The sequence below is a fragment of the Panthera pardus genome, unplaced genomic scaffold (genome assembly GCF_024362965.1).
Source record: "Panthera pardus isolate Hobbes unplaced genomic scaffold, ASM2436296v1 HiC_scaffold_17, whole genome shotgun sequence".
NCBI classification, from domain to species: Eukaryota; Metazoa; Chordata; class Mammalia; order Carnivora; family Felidae; genus Panthera; species Panthera pardus.
Genome location: NW_026526732.1, coordinates 74,662,565 through 74,678,468, shown reverse-complemented (window position 1 = coordinate 74,678,468; position 15,904 = coordinate 74,662,565). Strand labels below are relative to the sequence as shown.

Genomic DNA, 15,904 nt, shown 5'->3' with positions numbered 1-15,904 from the left:
CCGCCCCACCGAAATAAATGTGTTGAAACCCTAATCCTGGTGTGATGGTATTTGGAGGTGGGACCTTTGGGAGATAATTAGGGTATGAAGGCAGATCTCTCATGAATGGGATTAGTGCTCTTATAAGAAGAGGTCAGAGAGCTAGCTCTCTACCATGTTAAAATACACGGAGAAATCAGCTAGAAAAGAACTTCACCAGAACCCTACCATGTCATATATATATATATATATATATATATATACACATACATGTCATATATATATATATATATATATATATATATATATATGACACACACACATACACACACAGACACACACATATATATACATATATAATGGAGTATTACTCAGCAATCAAAAAGAATGAAATCTTGCCATTTGCAACTACGTGGATGGAACTGGAGGGTATTATGCTAAGTGAAATTAGTCAGAGAAAGACAAAAATCATATGACTTCACTCATAGGAGGACTTTAAGAGACAAAACAGATGAACATAAGGGAAGAGAAGCAAAAATAATATAAAAACAGGGAGGGGGACAAAACATAAGAGACTCTTAAATATGGAGAACAAACGGAAGGCTACTGGAGGGGTTGTGGGAGGGGGGATGGGCTAAATGGGTAAGGGGAATTAAGGTATCTACTCCTGAAATCATTGTTGCACTATATGCTAACTAACTTGGATGTAAATTTAAAAAATAAATTAAATAAAAAGAAAAGAACCCTACCATGGTAAAACCTTGATCTCTTGCCTTCCAGCTTCCAGAACTGTGTGAGAAATAAATTTCTGCTGTTTGTAAGCTGTCTGGTCTATGGTACTATATAGCAGCCTGAGTTGACTGTGACAGATACCTTCCTCATAAGGTTATTTGGGAGACTGAATGCGACAGTGTGTATAAAACCTGTGTTCCTAATCATTATGGCCCTTAGGCTGTGATCCGTAGCCTACACTCTATAAATATTCCTTCCCTTCTTCTCCTTTCCCCTCCAGTCAAAGGATCTACTTGTCAGACCACAGATTAAAATATCTTCTCAAACCCCCAGGGAAATAATTTATTTTTTTAAAAGCTTATTTATTTGTTTTGAGAGAGGCAGTGTAAGTGGGGGAGGGACAGAGAGGGAGAGAGAGAAGCAGGCTCCAAATTGCCAGCGCACAGCCTAACTCAGGGCTTGAATTCACAAACCAGAAGATCATGACCTGAGCCAAAACCAAGAGTCCACTGCTTAACCAACTGAATCACCCAAGCACTGCCATAGGGAAATGATTTAATGCCAACTCATTCTTCAAGCCCAACTTTATCCTACTTCCTCCATGGCCCTGTTCATCCCACACTGAAGCCATCCTCCTTTCTCTGAATCCCACTATAGCTGTTATTTTTGTACCATTCATAGTAAATGGGCACATTCTGCTGATAATGCATTTTTACTTAGTTCTTCCTCTGCCTCCATTACTAGATACTTGAAAGTTTATTTGGTCTAACATGGTGCCTTAGTCAAAATGTGCTTACCTGCCTCTGAGTTCCTCTGAAAGCTAACCCTGAGGCAATCCTGGGTTAGTCAGATTATTGGGAAGATGATCCCAATTTCTTCGGATTTCCACAAATGGGGAAAGTAAAGTAGGGAAGGGAGGAATGCTAATAAATGCATCAATGAGCTGGTTGCCACTGTGGGCAGGTAGGTCCCGCTGAGGACCCTCTGAGAAGCCCCCTCCAGAATTATTCCACCAAAGGACAGCAAAGCTAGAGTATTGATTTACTGACTTTCACCCCTCATTGGCTGACTCGGGAACATTAATTTCCAGCACTACTGCATGTGAGCTGAACAAACTCTGATTGCAGGGAGAATCAAAGAGACAGGGACCCTTAAGGTGAGAAGTTGCCAGTGTGCATAAGAGCTGTCTGCTATGGCAGCAGGTGAACTCAGGGACAAGGCATCCATACCATCTGCTATAGTGCTCAATAAAAATCTAGTTGGTATTGAATAAATGGAAAAAATAAACACTGCCTATATCTTAAAATTTTTTTTTTTAACGTTTATTTATTTTTGAGACAGAGAGAGACATAGCATGAACGGGGGAGGGGCAGAGAGAGAGGGAGACACAGAATCGGAAGCAAGCTCCAGGCTCTGAGCCATCAGCCCAGAGCCCAACGCGGGGCTCGAACTCGCGGACCACGAGATCGTGACCTGAGCTGAAGTCGGACGCTTAACCGACTGAGCCACCCAGGCGCCCCTAAACACTGCCTATATCTTAATACAAACTCACCTACCTAAAAAAAAGTTACACATAGTTTTTAAGCCACTATTCTATTTAATCTACTTTATATAGAATGCTCTGAGGTCCAATTCTGGAGTGTTCTAGAATAGAGGTCATGGATATTTTGTTCTCTGATTCTGTTTTGGATACTGTCAGAGTCTCTGAGCATTGTAAAAGACAAAGAGGAATATGGAAGCTAATGGCTATCAAGAACATTTCTCAACAACTTCCCAAATATTCTTTACAAAATGTACAGCGACTTATCCAGATCCAAACAGTAAGTCAGCTCTTACTGACTAGAAAAACAACTTGGAATTTCTCAAGTTTTCCAAAAGCCCAATCAAATGAGACAAGCAATTAACCACTCATACAGCCTACATCCTTGACTCTCCATCTACCTAACCGTTCCATTCATGCTTCCATCATATTTTCTTTCCTCCTACAAATACCATGACTTTATGTTTCCACAGAGCTGCTGTTCCAGGAAGCCCATGGGATGGTACAAACAACTCCATGATTCTAAATAGCTTCTCTTTATCCTTCACTACTTTCCTCAAACACTGTGGGTGGTAAATATAGAAGCCAACAATTTTTGTGCCAATCTTTAATATTTTTAATCAGGCCACACCATTCACACAGAAATTTCTTAGAGGAATGTCAACATTTACATCTTACATTTTTCTACTTGATAAGTTTAGTCTAAAATCAACTAATAAATAAATGTAAAAGTAGTAATAAAACAGAGCTGTTTATTAATTTTTATCAATTCCAGTCCTCTTGTTTTGTAATATCTCTGTTTAATGTCCTAAATTAGAGCAAATATTCTCAGATCAAGCTCAGAGCCTTAAAGACACATTAAAATTTGACCAGGGCTTAGCATAGACCCCTGCTTACTATGAGGCCTTGAATAAACATAAGTAACTCTGGGAAAATTGTATAAATTCTCAAAATTTACTTGAAACCTGACATGACCATCTTTAAAGCTACTATTCTGGGGCAAAATAAAAATGTAAATAATTTTCTCAGGATTACACTTTTAAATTAATCATGTTTGAACTGTTTCTTTTGCTTTATTACTTTTTAACTTTATTATGGTTCTAAGCTAAGAGGAGATCATTTTATTCAGTTAAGCTGTGATTTCCTGCCAGTTTTATTCACAAAAATAAAACTGCCTGATTAATGCCAAATATTCTCAGTACCCATGCTTTATGACTACTTTCAAAAAACCAAACTTTCAAAGTCACATGAAAACCAAAACGGCTCTGGCAAAGAGCTTACTAACTGTACCTTTTCCCTGGCTATGTTTTTAAGAAACAGAAGAAAGAGGGAGGGGGAGCAGAGAGCACAAAGAGGTAAAAATAAAAACAAACAATGTGTATATACCAGTTGCACACCTAGGCTGGCCTTAAGGCTATGAAGGCAGGAGTGTAGAACGGTCCTCAGCAACCAGGAGGATCTTTGGAAGTGCTTGTAAACAGAAGTCACGGCCACCAACAAGAAATGTGTTCACAGCTGCTGTGGGCAGAAAACAGCAAATACTTCACTGAATACACTCAGACACTTAAGACATACAGACTTTTCTACCCTGTGGGATCTTTGCTTCCTCCTGACCATACCAACCTCCAGGACGGCCCACTTAGAAATCAATAACTCAGTCACCCATAAGTAATTGACTCTTTTGAAGAGACCAAGCTAGGTGCTTGGGAAGGCAAAGTAGAAGTTTCTGTCCTTGCTCTCAAAGTAACTACAACCTAGCTGGGGACATGGCTGATGTGTTCAGAGAGAGACAATAAACACCTCCAAGCAATCCCACCCTGTCAGACTCCCAGACCCAAAATAGCTTGGAGCAGAGGGGCAGTTCCAACCTCTGGGGAAAGACTGGATGCCTGTTTTTCATCATTTACTTTCTCTGAGCTTCCATTTCCTTATCATGAGTAACACAGCATGTCATGAGAGCTTTTTTATACAATTGGTGGTATAGTGTAAGTACTAACTAAACAGTTACTTTCATCACTATTATTGTTGTTGTTATTATTAAGTAATATCTCCTAGAAGAAGATCTTCCGGAAAGGCAGGACAATGCTTTGCGAGTCCCACCCTGGAACTGAAATGCACTTCTCTATTATTATCAGTAGTACTTATGGACACTAAATACTTTGTGAATTAAATGGATGTTTATTATCTACCATCAATCTATAACTGTCACAGATAACATTCTTTGACACACTGAAGCTGAGTTCCCAAAAAGTCAACATTATGCATGGCAGGCAGATGAACAACAGACATTTGGAAACCATCCTGTTTATAATAGTGTCCACCAGAGGATAACAGAAGAAGATTGATGAACCAGGCAATGTATGTTCAGATCAAAGTCACCCAGTGGAGGGGGTTTGTATTATGCAAGCCCCACACTACTCCCAAGCCAAGAACCTGGTTCAGTGACTGCAGCTTGCAGCCTTACTTTTCCTTGCATGAAGAAGCCTCTGGGCTGCTTAGAGGAGGAAACATTCTCTAATTTCTCTGCCCTGAGAAGCCACCTTCTCATAGGCCTCACAAAGGGAAGTTGCTTCCACTAGTCAGTCAATGGTATTAAAAAAAAAAAAAAAGGTAGGAGGAGAGAATTTCAGTGATACAGGTACTCATAATTCTGCTAGTAAAATGGCAGTTTTTAGAGCAATAATGCCTTTTTAACGTTGAGGATTTTTTAAATGTTTATTTATTTTTGAGAAAGAGAGAGAGAGACAGAATGTGAGTGGGGTAGGGGCAGAGAGAAAGGGAGACACAGAATCCAAAGGAGGCTCCAGGCTCTGAGCCGTCAGCACAGAGCCCGATGCAGGGCTCAAAACCATGTGTGAGATCATGATCTGAGCCAAAGTCGGAGGCTTAATGCTTTACCGACCGAGCCACCCAGGTGCCTAAGGATATTTTAAATATGTGAATTACCTTCATGAAAAAGTTGTAAAAATAACAAACAATAAATCACTATGGAATACTCAAAAAAATATTCTAATTGTCCTGGAGAAGGCACCTTCCTTTAATTAGTACAGAAAATATCAGCCATTTTGGTATGATGAACAAGTACTCTGGGATTCAGAGGAGGGTGGGATTCCAGGGTGGCTGGGCCACCTCCAGGAAGGTGTCATAAAAGGCACAGGGTTTGGGGCTCCTGGATGACTCAGTTGGTTAAGCATCCGACTTCCGCTCAGGTCATAATCTCAAGGTTTGTGAGTTCAAGCCTTACACTGGGCGAGCTCTGTGCTGAGAGCTCAGAGCCTGAAGCCTGCTTTGGATTCTGTCTCCTGCTCTCTGTGCCCCTCCCCAACTCACGCGCTTTCTCTCTCTCTCAAAAATAAACATTAAAAAAAAAAGGCACAGGATTTGGACTAAGCCCTGAGATATGGTTTGTATTCAGCAAGGCGGAGAAGAGAAGGGGCCGGACTGAGAGAAGGAACAAGCAGAATGGAAGTTCCGCAGCCTTTACTAAAGCCTTGCCCAAAAAGCATCATTTCTATTAAGCATAAATGAAGGCATGTACCTTAGTAATACAGTTTGGTCTTAATATTTGACATACACTGGGCTGTGTACACCTGTCTAAAACATCCATCTATATCAAGATATACAGACTGAGAGGTTAGAGAACTTGCATAACTGTTTTTGATGAAAATCCAGAGCTATGAGACACTGAGAGCACACAGATACTTACTAAAAACTTCTGTCCATTCAGGGCAGAAAGACACATAGCCAAGTGAACCATTTGACCCAAATCTAAAAATGACTCATAGGATTTTGTTGTATCTTTCATAACTGAAGTAAAAAAGGCTCAGGCCTATCATTCCCTGCTTTGTCCATGCCCTCCACAGGATCTCCAGATTCGGGCTCTTTACATATGGATGGATGACGGAGTTCTGGCCTCTAAATGCTGGAGTAACAAACCCCTAAACTGCACAATGCCCTAAGTTGTCTTTAAGCACCTCCTCCCATTTCTACTCTACTTCTTCCTCAAAAGTAATGCCAGCCCAAGTAATTCTGCCAACCCCGTAACCCTCTCCTGACCTGCACCACAAGCCTTTAGCAGCCTAAGCCAGGCTGGGACTTCCAAGAGCTACTCCCAACATTTCTCTCCCTTCTTCCTTTTGAGGTCAGGGCCTTGGCCACCCACCGTCATCTTTAAGACAATGGATTCCCCCATACAATTTTACTCAAAAGGTATGGATTATGCAGCATTCCATTTCATTCCTCTCTACTGCTCCACCATTAGCCCAATTTTATTTATGCATCCATCAAACTCATTAAGCAATGACTATGTGCAAGCTACTCTGCTTGGCATCCTGGGAAATATGAGGCAATCTAAGAATCCAAAACAGCTGCCCTTAGGGAATTCACACTCTGGTGGGATTTGGGAAAACATTAAAAATGACAAGGGTCTAAAAGAGTAGGGAAGGTAGGGAAAGATCACAGGCAGAGGGACAAGAGGGCAGAGTGGATTCTTCTGGAATAGCTATTTCACCAGCCCATTGGTAATGCTAAAGTGGGGAGGCATCCCACCAAGTTGTACTTGTCCTTGTGCTGAAAGAAAGCTTGAGAATTTCTAACCAGGAGGGTCTTCGGTGTAGACACTGATTAGGGACTGGCTTAAGCTGTTGCACACACCATTGGACTTAGATTGTAACTTATTTTAGGTCACTTGTGGGGGCTGATGGAGAAGTGAGGGGCAGACTGAGACCCTGTGACAAGCCATCCTGTGCAGCCTCCACAAAGTAATTTCATGAACAAAAAAATCCCTCTACAGGACAGGAAAATCCCTGTTACTCTTACTTTTCTTGGGAAAGAAGCATCAAATCCAAATAAGTCTGAATACCTCCCCAACTCTGAGTTGAAAGACAGAATTTAGGTTTGGTAAAATTTGAAGCCTTCTTTAAATTGGAATTCAACATGGCATTGGGGCTGATTTCTACAGACCCAAGTGACCATTACAGCAGAAAAAAATGTGGCCATTAAAATAAATACAAAATTGATATTACATATACAAAAGAACATTAAGTGGAAAACAGTAATAAAATAGAAAACAGAATGAACTTCCCAACGAACTTCCCAACTAGAGTCCCTGAGAAAAAAAAATCTGCCCCCTGCCCTGAGAGGGACCAGGAGTCATATAATTAGGTGGCCTTTTAAGTTTATGGATTTGTTTCTCCTGTGAAGCAGTTAATAATAATATGGAACTCACAATCTTCATGAGCCAAACTCTTTCCTCAATGCACAGGGATACCAGCTTGAAGGAAAGCAGCCAGAGGACAATGAGCCACCTGAGAGCATGAACAGCTCTAGAAACATGACTCAAACAGTCATACCAGATTTAAATTGAATTGACATTTGGTTAAAATTTTCCCCACTAGTGTTTAGGGGATTGGGTAGAATAGAAGATCACTTACAGTCAAATAAATAAATGAAATCTCTTTGCATCCCAAGTTGTGCTGTGAATTAACAATTTCTGACCTCTTAGATCTTAACGAAGAAAAACAGAACTCAAAACCTGTGACGTAATTCTGCCCAAGGCCTGATGCCAAACATCTTTCAGGTCAGGTGTCCCTTCATGGTTATAATGAATGCAGCTATGCCCCCTTGGCCATTCCTATGGTAACTATGGCCCCCTGGTTTCTGATGGTTCACTGCTGCCAAGGATCTCTCTTGCTTCAGTGCCCCAGTATCTTCACTACAAGCCTAACTCTGTAACCACCTCTCCTAGCTCAGCCCCAGCCTACAGGGGAGGCAACTACTGAACTTCTAGTGGATTGGGTTCCCCTCTCACCAGTACGTACCCTGATGGCCTTCATGAATGGAGTGTCCTCTGGGTCCTCCCATAGAACCTTTGCGGGTATTCAGGCCTCATATATCCACTTTAGCATGCCCAGTTCCCACAACCTTCTAATCTCTTTCCCTACCACCTGCCATTGCAACTCAGGCATTTCAACCTCAGTCAACATAGACAGTTACTTTCCTCAGGCTTCTCAAAGCTACTCTAGAAGTGAGTTTGTCCCATCCTTCAGGGGCCTTGCCAGGATGTAAAATGACTTGCCCTGAAAGAGAGCCTCCCCCAATAAATGAACCCTTGCTTATTCAGTTTCATGTCCCCAACCTTTGTTCAAGTGTCCCTGAAATCCAATCCAATTGGGTACCCCTCTGGCACTTATTGATGAATGCTAACTCTTGAAGCTCCTCTAGAGCATAATCTCCTCCCTTTTAAAGGCCTGCAACCCCAACTGGGCTATGCTGGTACTAACCCTACTTATCAGCTTTGGAGCCACAAGGGGGGCAGGGTGTAGCTCCTGAGGGAGCACCTGTGTCTTTGCTGGGGAGAGGCCTCGGAAGTGTCTTCCACATGGGATAAATGCTTGGTCTTAAGAGGAAAATGCAAGTCACAATCTTCAAGGTTACCATCCAAATGTCCTCATCCATGACTTGGGGTCTCAGGTTTTCCCATCTTGGGCCCTGATCTTAATAATAAACCTGCCCTGGCTGAGCATTCAATGGTCTTCTGAGTTTGCTCCCTGGCTATGTCAACTCTCTTCTTGCAGGAGATAAGGGCTTCTTTGTAAGCTACCAAGGAGGCCATCTTCTCACACCTACTTTTTAACTGTCTTTTAATTACTCTTGGTTTCTTATTACCCCATGTAGGGCATCAATACAATTTAGTAATAACAAGTCAATTTCATTGTCCTTGTGTGCCTGGTTTCCCCATACCTTTCAAATGCTGAATCATGGTACTTCAAGGACATTTTCCTTCCCCAAGATGTTTTTCTAAGTCATAACTGATTTAAAAAATAATAGCAACTGGGCCACCAACTTTTACCAGAGATCACCTGTACCCCAAAAACCACTTGGGATAGGGTCCTCCAGGTGAGTTGGATGATGAATGATTCAGTCCCCAAATTGCCACTTGATTTCTCAGGCTGTTACTGGTACCAACAGTGTCAATTCGAGTTCTCTGGGAAGCAGATGCAAGACAGAAATACAAGAGATTAATTGGGAGTGATGTCTGGAAACCATGGGAGTGATGTCTGGAAACAGCAGAAGCAGGTAAGGCTCAAGACCACAATGCAAGCCTGACACCATGAAAGGAGCAGAAAACAGGAAGAATCACGTAAACACAGCCTGAGATTGAGGTGCAGCTCTGGGAGAGTCTTGATCAGTCCAATATGGCTCTGGAGCAAAGAGTGCCTGTGGGAGTCCCTGGTGGGCAGAAATTGCTAGGGCCTGGGATTTCTACTGTGCTAGTCATTCGTGGGAGCTACTCAAGGAGAGCATGGCTTCCAACACTAATGGACCCCACATGCACTACAAGTGCAAGGAAACTGTCAGCTAAGTGCACTTCTGGCGGGCTCTCTCTTAAAAAGAGAACTGAGTGGCACATCTCCATGGTTACCACAGGGAAACCCACAAAACTTACCTATGAGCTTCCTACATGAATTCTTTTTTGACATCGCATTTCACCACTGGTTCCAGCCTTTCTCCTTAAATTTGCACATGTAGCCTTACTGAACTATATCAAAATGCTTTGCTTTTGTATTTGCTATTACCTCCACTGGAATAGCAGTTTCCCTCTCTTCACCACTTGTCAAGTGTCTTAGCAATTTATCCCCCAGCTCAGATGCTACCCTCTCCATGAGCCCTTCTCAGAGAGCCATAGATAGTGAGTGAGCTCCTTCACCTTCAGAGTTATAGTATTTTCATAGCAAATAGTATGCAATATAATGCTTGTTTATGTGTCTTTCTGTCCAATTAGAGTGTGAAAATTCATCATGGTCTAGGCTATAAGATGAATAAATTATTGTTGAAACTCAGAAGATGCCACTTGAGGATTTCTTTGCCCTCAGAAAAATTAGATGAATGTGGCTCAAACCTTCCAATTGCACCATCTTGGATGAATCTTGTGTCTTCACCATTGAGAGCTGTGACATCCAACTTTATTTCCTTGAGACACCTTTGTCTCTGTTCCTGCCTCTGTTTAGCCAGTTCTATCCCTAGGCCAACCCTGAAGCAAAATCAACACTCTCTTTTTTCCCAAGAAGAAACTTAGTCACACTGGGAATATCATGATTATGGTTGTTGGATTGATAATTAAAGGGACCCTGGTGGTGGGGGCACTTGTCAAAGTATTACATAGGGCCCAACCCTACCTCCTCTTTCTCACAGAGCCAACCCATGCCCATGACATGGTTTGCAGAAGCCAGAATAACTGAGTATTTGCCACATAGCTGGCACTTAATAAATACTGGTGGAATATATAAGGAAGCGAATGAGGAAGCGAATGAGTAGTCATACATATCTCTAAATCAAGCTGCATTCCAGATTGAGGTGGAATCAAGTGTTCTTGCAAAATACATCAAAATGGACAAGCCAGCACAATACATCTGGCTCCCACAAAATTTTGTGATCAGAGGAAATAAAAGCCTATATGGCAAAGTGGTTATCTACAGGCTGGAATGTTTTCTAAACAGAAGAATGTTTTCTAAACATTATGCCTAAGAAGGAAAAGCAAAGCTGGAGCCGGGAGCCAGGGAAGATTCCTTGGTAAAGAAGGACCAGAGTGCTGTGCCTGTGACAGGATGGGAAATAGTGAGCATACTGGATCCTTGTCACCAGAGCAGGCCCCCTTCCCATGGCCAGCCCTGGAGCAAACCACAGAAATGTGGCTTCAGCTGTGAATCCTCACAGTCAGGTAACATGTCCCCAACACCAAAAAGGGCCTACTTGCCAGTCTTGCAGTGAAAAGAAAATCCCTCCAGGGCCTCAGGCTGGGCAAGAGCAAGCTGTTCTCACATCCCATATGCAGCCTCAGAAGCATCATCTCCAACTCTTACCCTAGAGAGAAATGCCAGAAATATCCACAGCATAGCATAAAAGACAGGTTTGCCAGAAAGAATAGCATTTTATCCACCCCTTCTTAAGTGTGCTTTCAAATGTTGTTCTTTCCCCCTCGCCTGGGTATTATGAATCACATCCTTGGGAAGTACAACCAGCTGAGTAAATCAGCACTCTAAAATGTCTTCAGAAATGAAGCTAGTTTGGTTGACTCATCACATTGATGCAGCTCTAACCAAATATTTGAAGCCCTGAGACAGGTATGCTCTGTTACTGATTCCAAATGAGTTACAATGATGGCCAGGAGTTTGTCCAGGCAAAAGGAAGGCTGGCTTAATTTAGAGCCCTTAATCAGTGTGGTTACCAATTTACCTGAATAAATGAAGAAAGCAAAAGCAGTCTGGGAATTAGCTTTAGGAATAGCATGACTAGTGTTACCCTTAGGCAACTTTGCTTTTAAAAGAACAATATTAAGGAGCTACCAAAGAGAAGTTATGTTGTTAAGAGCATCTTTTATCACTGTACTGGAAAATTATAGAGATTTAAACTCTGAATCCAGAGATAATTTTGAAAGAAAGAACAATATAATCCTTTTATGTTCACACAATTTGCCCCTGTGTTCCAGCCTTGATGGAATAATTGGGCATTACTGGTGGGGGGGTGGGGGCGAGTCAAGTTGGCCACAGCTCAGGAAACTGGGTGAGGCTTGTCCATGCTATTCAAATAAATAATAAGAGGTATTTTCATTTATCTCCCCAAATTGGAATGAATCTAAAAATGATAGGCAGAGAAGTATAGTCACAGTATGATCTGAGGCAGATGATTTAAACCCAGTTACTTCCCCCGTCTTCTGTTTGTCAAAGAGATCTGATGGCAAACCTGAGTGAAGGGCGGGGGGGGGGGGTGGGGGGAGGGGGGGGGGGTCACAAGTACAACACAGGTGAGAGCTCCCTGGTGCGCCCTAGTTGATGAAAGGTAATCACAGGTGTCAGTCCTTACTGGGCACAGAAAACACTCTAAGTTATAAGAGAATATTCCACTTCATTCTCTAAACTAAAACAATACATTTCTCCAGACCACAATCCCTCAAATTGTATTCCAAACCATATCCTTTTAGTCTAGTTCACCTAGTCCAGCTGTGGCTAGGAACTCAAAATAAACAGTGCTGATTCCGAGAGCCGCAAAGCTTTGCAAAGAAAGAAAAGAAAAGAAAAGGAAAGAAAAGGAAAGAAAAGGGAAGAAAAGAAAAGAAAAGAAAAGAAAAGAAAAGAAAAGAAAAGAAAAGAAAAGAAAAGAAAAGAAAGAAAAGGAAAAAAAAAGTTACTATTGTTATGGGAGACTGCATACATCTTTGATTCAAACCAGAGGAGAGGTGGGGCTAAAAGCCAAATGCTATAAAATATGAAAACTTCCTCCTTCTACAGGTGGGCGGAATTGTCTTAATAAGTTTAATGCCTGATAAGCCTGTGCAAAGTCCAGAGTGGATGACTACCGCAGCTCTAGTCAGACCAGCTTCGATTCTGACTTGGGGAAATCTGTGACCTGGGTGGATCCTGCCCTTTAGAAAACAACTCGCAACACTCCCCGTTTTCTGGCCTTTCTCCATTTGAACCACCCACTCTAATGCTCCTTTATCCACCTGTTCTCTCTTCAGCGAGATGCTCCCTTACAGAGAAACCACCAGCCTATTGGGTCCCTTTATATGACAGCACTTCTGAGGGAGCAGGAAGAAGTCCTTTGAAAGCTAGCTGGTGCTCCCCTCACCGTTCAAGGGGCACAGGCTGGCACAGATATATGCCTCATAGCCCTGTCTTCACTCTCCTCCCCAACGCTAATTTATAATCTAACACGGGAATGACCTTAAACCATGTCCCAGATTATCTGGAGCTTTGTCACTTCCAAAGAGCCCCGGATGACAATTTCCTAACCTAATCCTTACAAAATCTAATTAAAAGTGGTTAAGAAGAAAGCCTTAACCTGGGCTCTCCTCTCTTGGTCATTGTTTTTTACATTGCTCCTTTATGATTTTAAAGCAATAACGGTTTATTGTAGAAAGCACAAAAGCATATTCTCTTTTTCTTTCTTTTTTTTCCAAATTATTGAATAGAAATTTTGGGCTTTTTTGCATAATAAAGCATACTTATTTTCCCATGCCATTTAAAACGTTTTTGAAACACTGTAATGACTGCATAGCATCCCGTTCATGGAAGTACCTTTGTTTTCCTTTCAGCTTTACTGCGGTATAATTGACAAAATTGCAAGCTCTCCATTTTTACTCCCCCACACATATTTTATGTTTTTGATGTCACAATTTACATCTTTTTACTTTGGGCACCCATTTACAAATTATTGTAGTTATAGTTATTTGTATACATTTGTCTTTTAATCTTCATACTAGAGTTATAAGCAATTTACCCACCACAATTATAGCATTAGAGTATCCTGAATTTAACTATATATTTACTTTTATCAATAAGTTTTATACTTCCATATGTTTTTCTGTTACTAATTAGTATTCTTCATTTCATCTTGAAGAACACATTTTAAGGCCTTCTTTGAAGGCCAGCCTAGTGGTGATGAACTCCGGCTTTTGTTTGTCTGGAAACTTATCTCTCCTTCAGTTCTGAATGACAACTTTGCCAGGGAGACTATTTTTGGTTAGCAGGGCTTTTTTTTCCTTTGCAGCATTTTGAATCCCACTCTGTCTGGCCCACAAAGTTTCCACTGAAAACAGTCATATGGGAGTTCCTTTGCATATAACAAGCTGCTTTTTTCTTGCTGCTTTTAAAATTCTCTCCTTGTCTTCAACTTTTAACAATTTAAGTTATAATGTGTCTCTGTGTAACTTTCTGTGGTTCCTCTTATTTGGAACTCTCTTGGATTCCTGGTGGATGTTTGTTTCCTTCCCCAGATGAGGGGAGTTTTCAGCCATTATTTTTCTGAATAAGCTTCCAATCCCTTTCTCTCTCTCTCCTCCTTTTGAGATCCCTATAATACATATATGGTGGGTCTGCTTACTCACGTCCCATAAGTCTCTTAAGATCTTCACTTTTTCATTCTTTTTTCTTTTGTCCCTCTGATTTGATCACTTCTATTGCCTGTCTTCAAATACATTTATGTTTACTTCTGCTTGTTTTAGTCTGTTGTTGAACCCCTGTATTAAATGTTTCAGTTCAATTATTATATTATTCAGCTCTGTGACTTCTGTTTGGTACTTTTTAATATTTTCCATCTCTTTGTATTCTCACTTTGATCATACATTGCTCTCCCAAGCTTAGTGAGCGTTTTTATGACTGTTATTTTGAACTGTCAAGTAAATTATTTATTTCTGTTTCACTAAGATCTTTCACTAAGATCTGTTTCTGGAGATCTGTCTTGTTCTCTTGTTTGGAACATATTTCTCTGTTTCTTCATTTTCCTTAATTCTCTGTGTTGGCTTTGAGCATAAGATCAAATAGTTACCTTTCCCAGTCTTGATAGAGTGCTCTTGTATAGGAGATGAACCTCATCAATCAGTCCTGCCTGAGCTTTTAATTGTCTCTCAAACCTCTGTGATTGTCCAAACCACCCTCTTTATTCTTAGTGGCTCCCAGTAGTTGAAGGTGTGCCAAGACCCATCAGTGCTCCAAAGGAAAGAATTGCATTCAGCACCTAGATGCAGGCTGATTAGAAACTGGACCCCCAGGCAGTAGCTGGGATAGTTCCTAGGTAAGCCTCCTTCAGGGAGAAACTGTAAGATGAGTACTGTTGCCTGCTTCCTCTGTGCCAGCCTGGTTTATAGCCCTGGGGGTGGGGGAAGGAGCTGCTCTTTTGCCCATTAAGAACTGCTTCTTTATTTGCTACTTCCTGTAGGACTTGTGAATACAAGCCCCATTGGCTATCAGAGCCAGGCAATCCAGGGGGCCCAGATCTCAGAGAACAACTGCAAAAGCTGGCATGCCAGATGTGTATGTAAGCTTCGTCCAGGGAGATACTAGACACTTGGAGCAGGCCAGGGGGAGAAGGCAGAAGAGGTGTCTGCCACTTTCCCCAGTCCCCAGGGAGGGCTGCCGTCAGCCCCTAGATGTGTGCTAACACCTAGGAGATGGGCATTTTTGCCTATTCTCTCTGTGGTGAGCCCTGGGGTGGGGGAGGGGGGATGGCCCCAGTGAGTGCTCCATATGCCCACCAGTAAGCAACTGCTCCTTTGTTTGCTATAGTCTTGTGGATCTCAGGGATGCAAGCGCTCTTGGCTTTCAGAAATAGATGTTCTGAAGGGCCATTCTTCTGGTGGAAGTCTTAAAAGTTGGGTCAAACCCTTCATTCCTCAAGAAGAAGCTAGGAATTATGAATTCCCTCTTAATTGTCTGGTGCTATGTTGGTAGTGTGGTTTATGGCAAGACTGTTTCAGCCGTTCCTACCTGTTTCAATGAGGATATTTTCTCATACAGGTAATGTGGAGGAGTCACTCAGCTACTTTCTAGATTTCTTTCAGAGGTAACTGCTTTATGTGTCACTTATATTCAATGTATCCATGGGAGGATGGGAGTTCAGGAGCCTCCTATGTTGCCATCTTGATTTATGCTAAGTACCTTAAGTGTACCACTGGACCTGATTGTGATATGTTCATTTATGTATTACCCATTATTGCCTATGGTCTGGGTTCTTAGCCATTGTGGGAAAACTCAAGGCATGTATAAACAAATTGGGCTCATCCCTTATTTACACCTAGACAGAGTTTACCATGTCTTTTGGAGATGACTAAATCTTCCAGACAAGTTGAGAGAGTGTCTCTTGCCCTGACAAGCCAAC

The 15,904-nt window shown here is 41.7% G+C and overlaps 1 long non-coding RNA gene across 1 annotated transcript in view; it reads right to left on the bottom strand.

Annotated features, from left to right (window-relative positions):
• Positions 1 to 11,105, bottom strand: part of LOC109263366 (uncharacterized) — a 105,346-nt gene extending 94,241 nt beyond the window's left edge. Inside the window, exons 1-2 of the long non-coding RNA XR_002078176.2 lie at positions 11,003 to 11,105; positions 3,649 to 3,769 (exon numbers count right to left, since the gene is read on the bottom strand). This is a non-coding gene — a long non-coding RNA (uncharacterized LOC109263366). The remainder of the gene's footprint in view (positions 1 to 3,648; positions 3,770 to 11,002) is intronic.
• Positions 11,106 to 15,904: the final 4,799 nt, after the last annotated feature.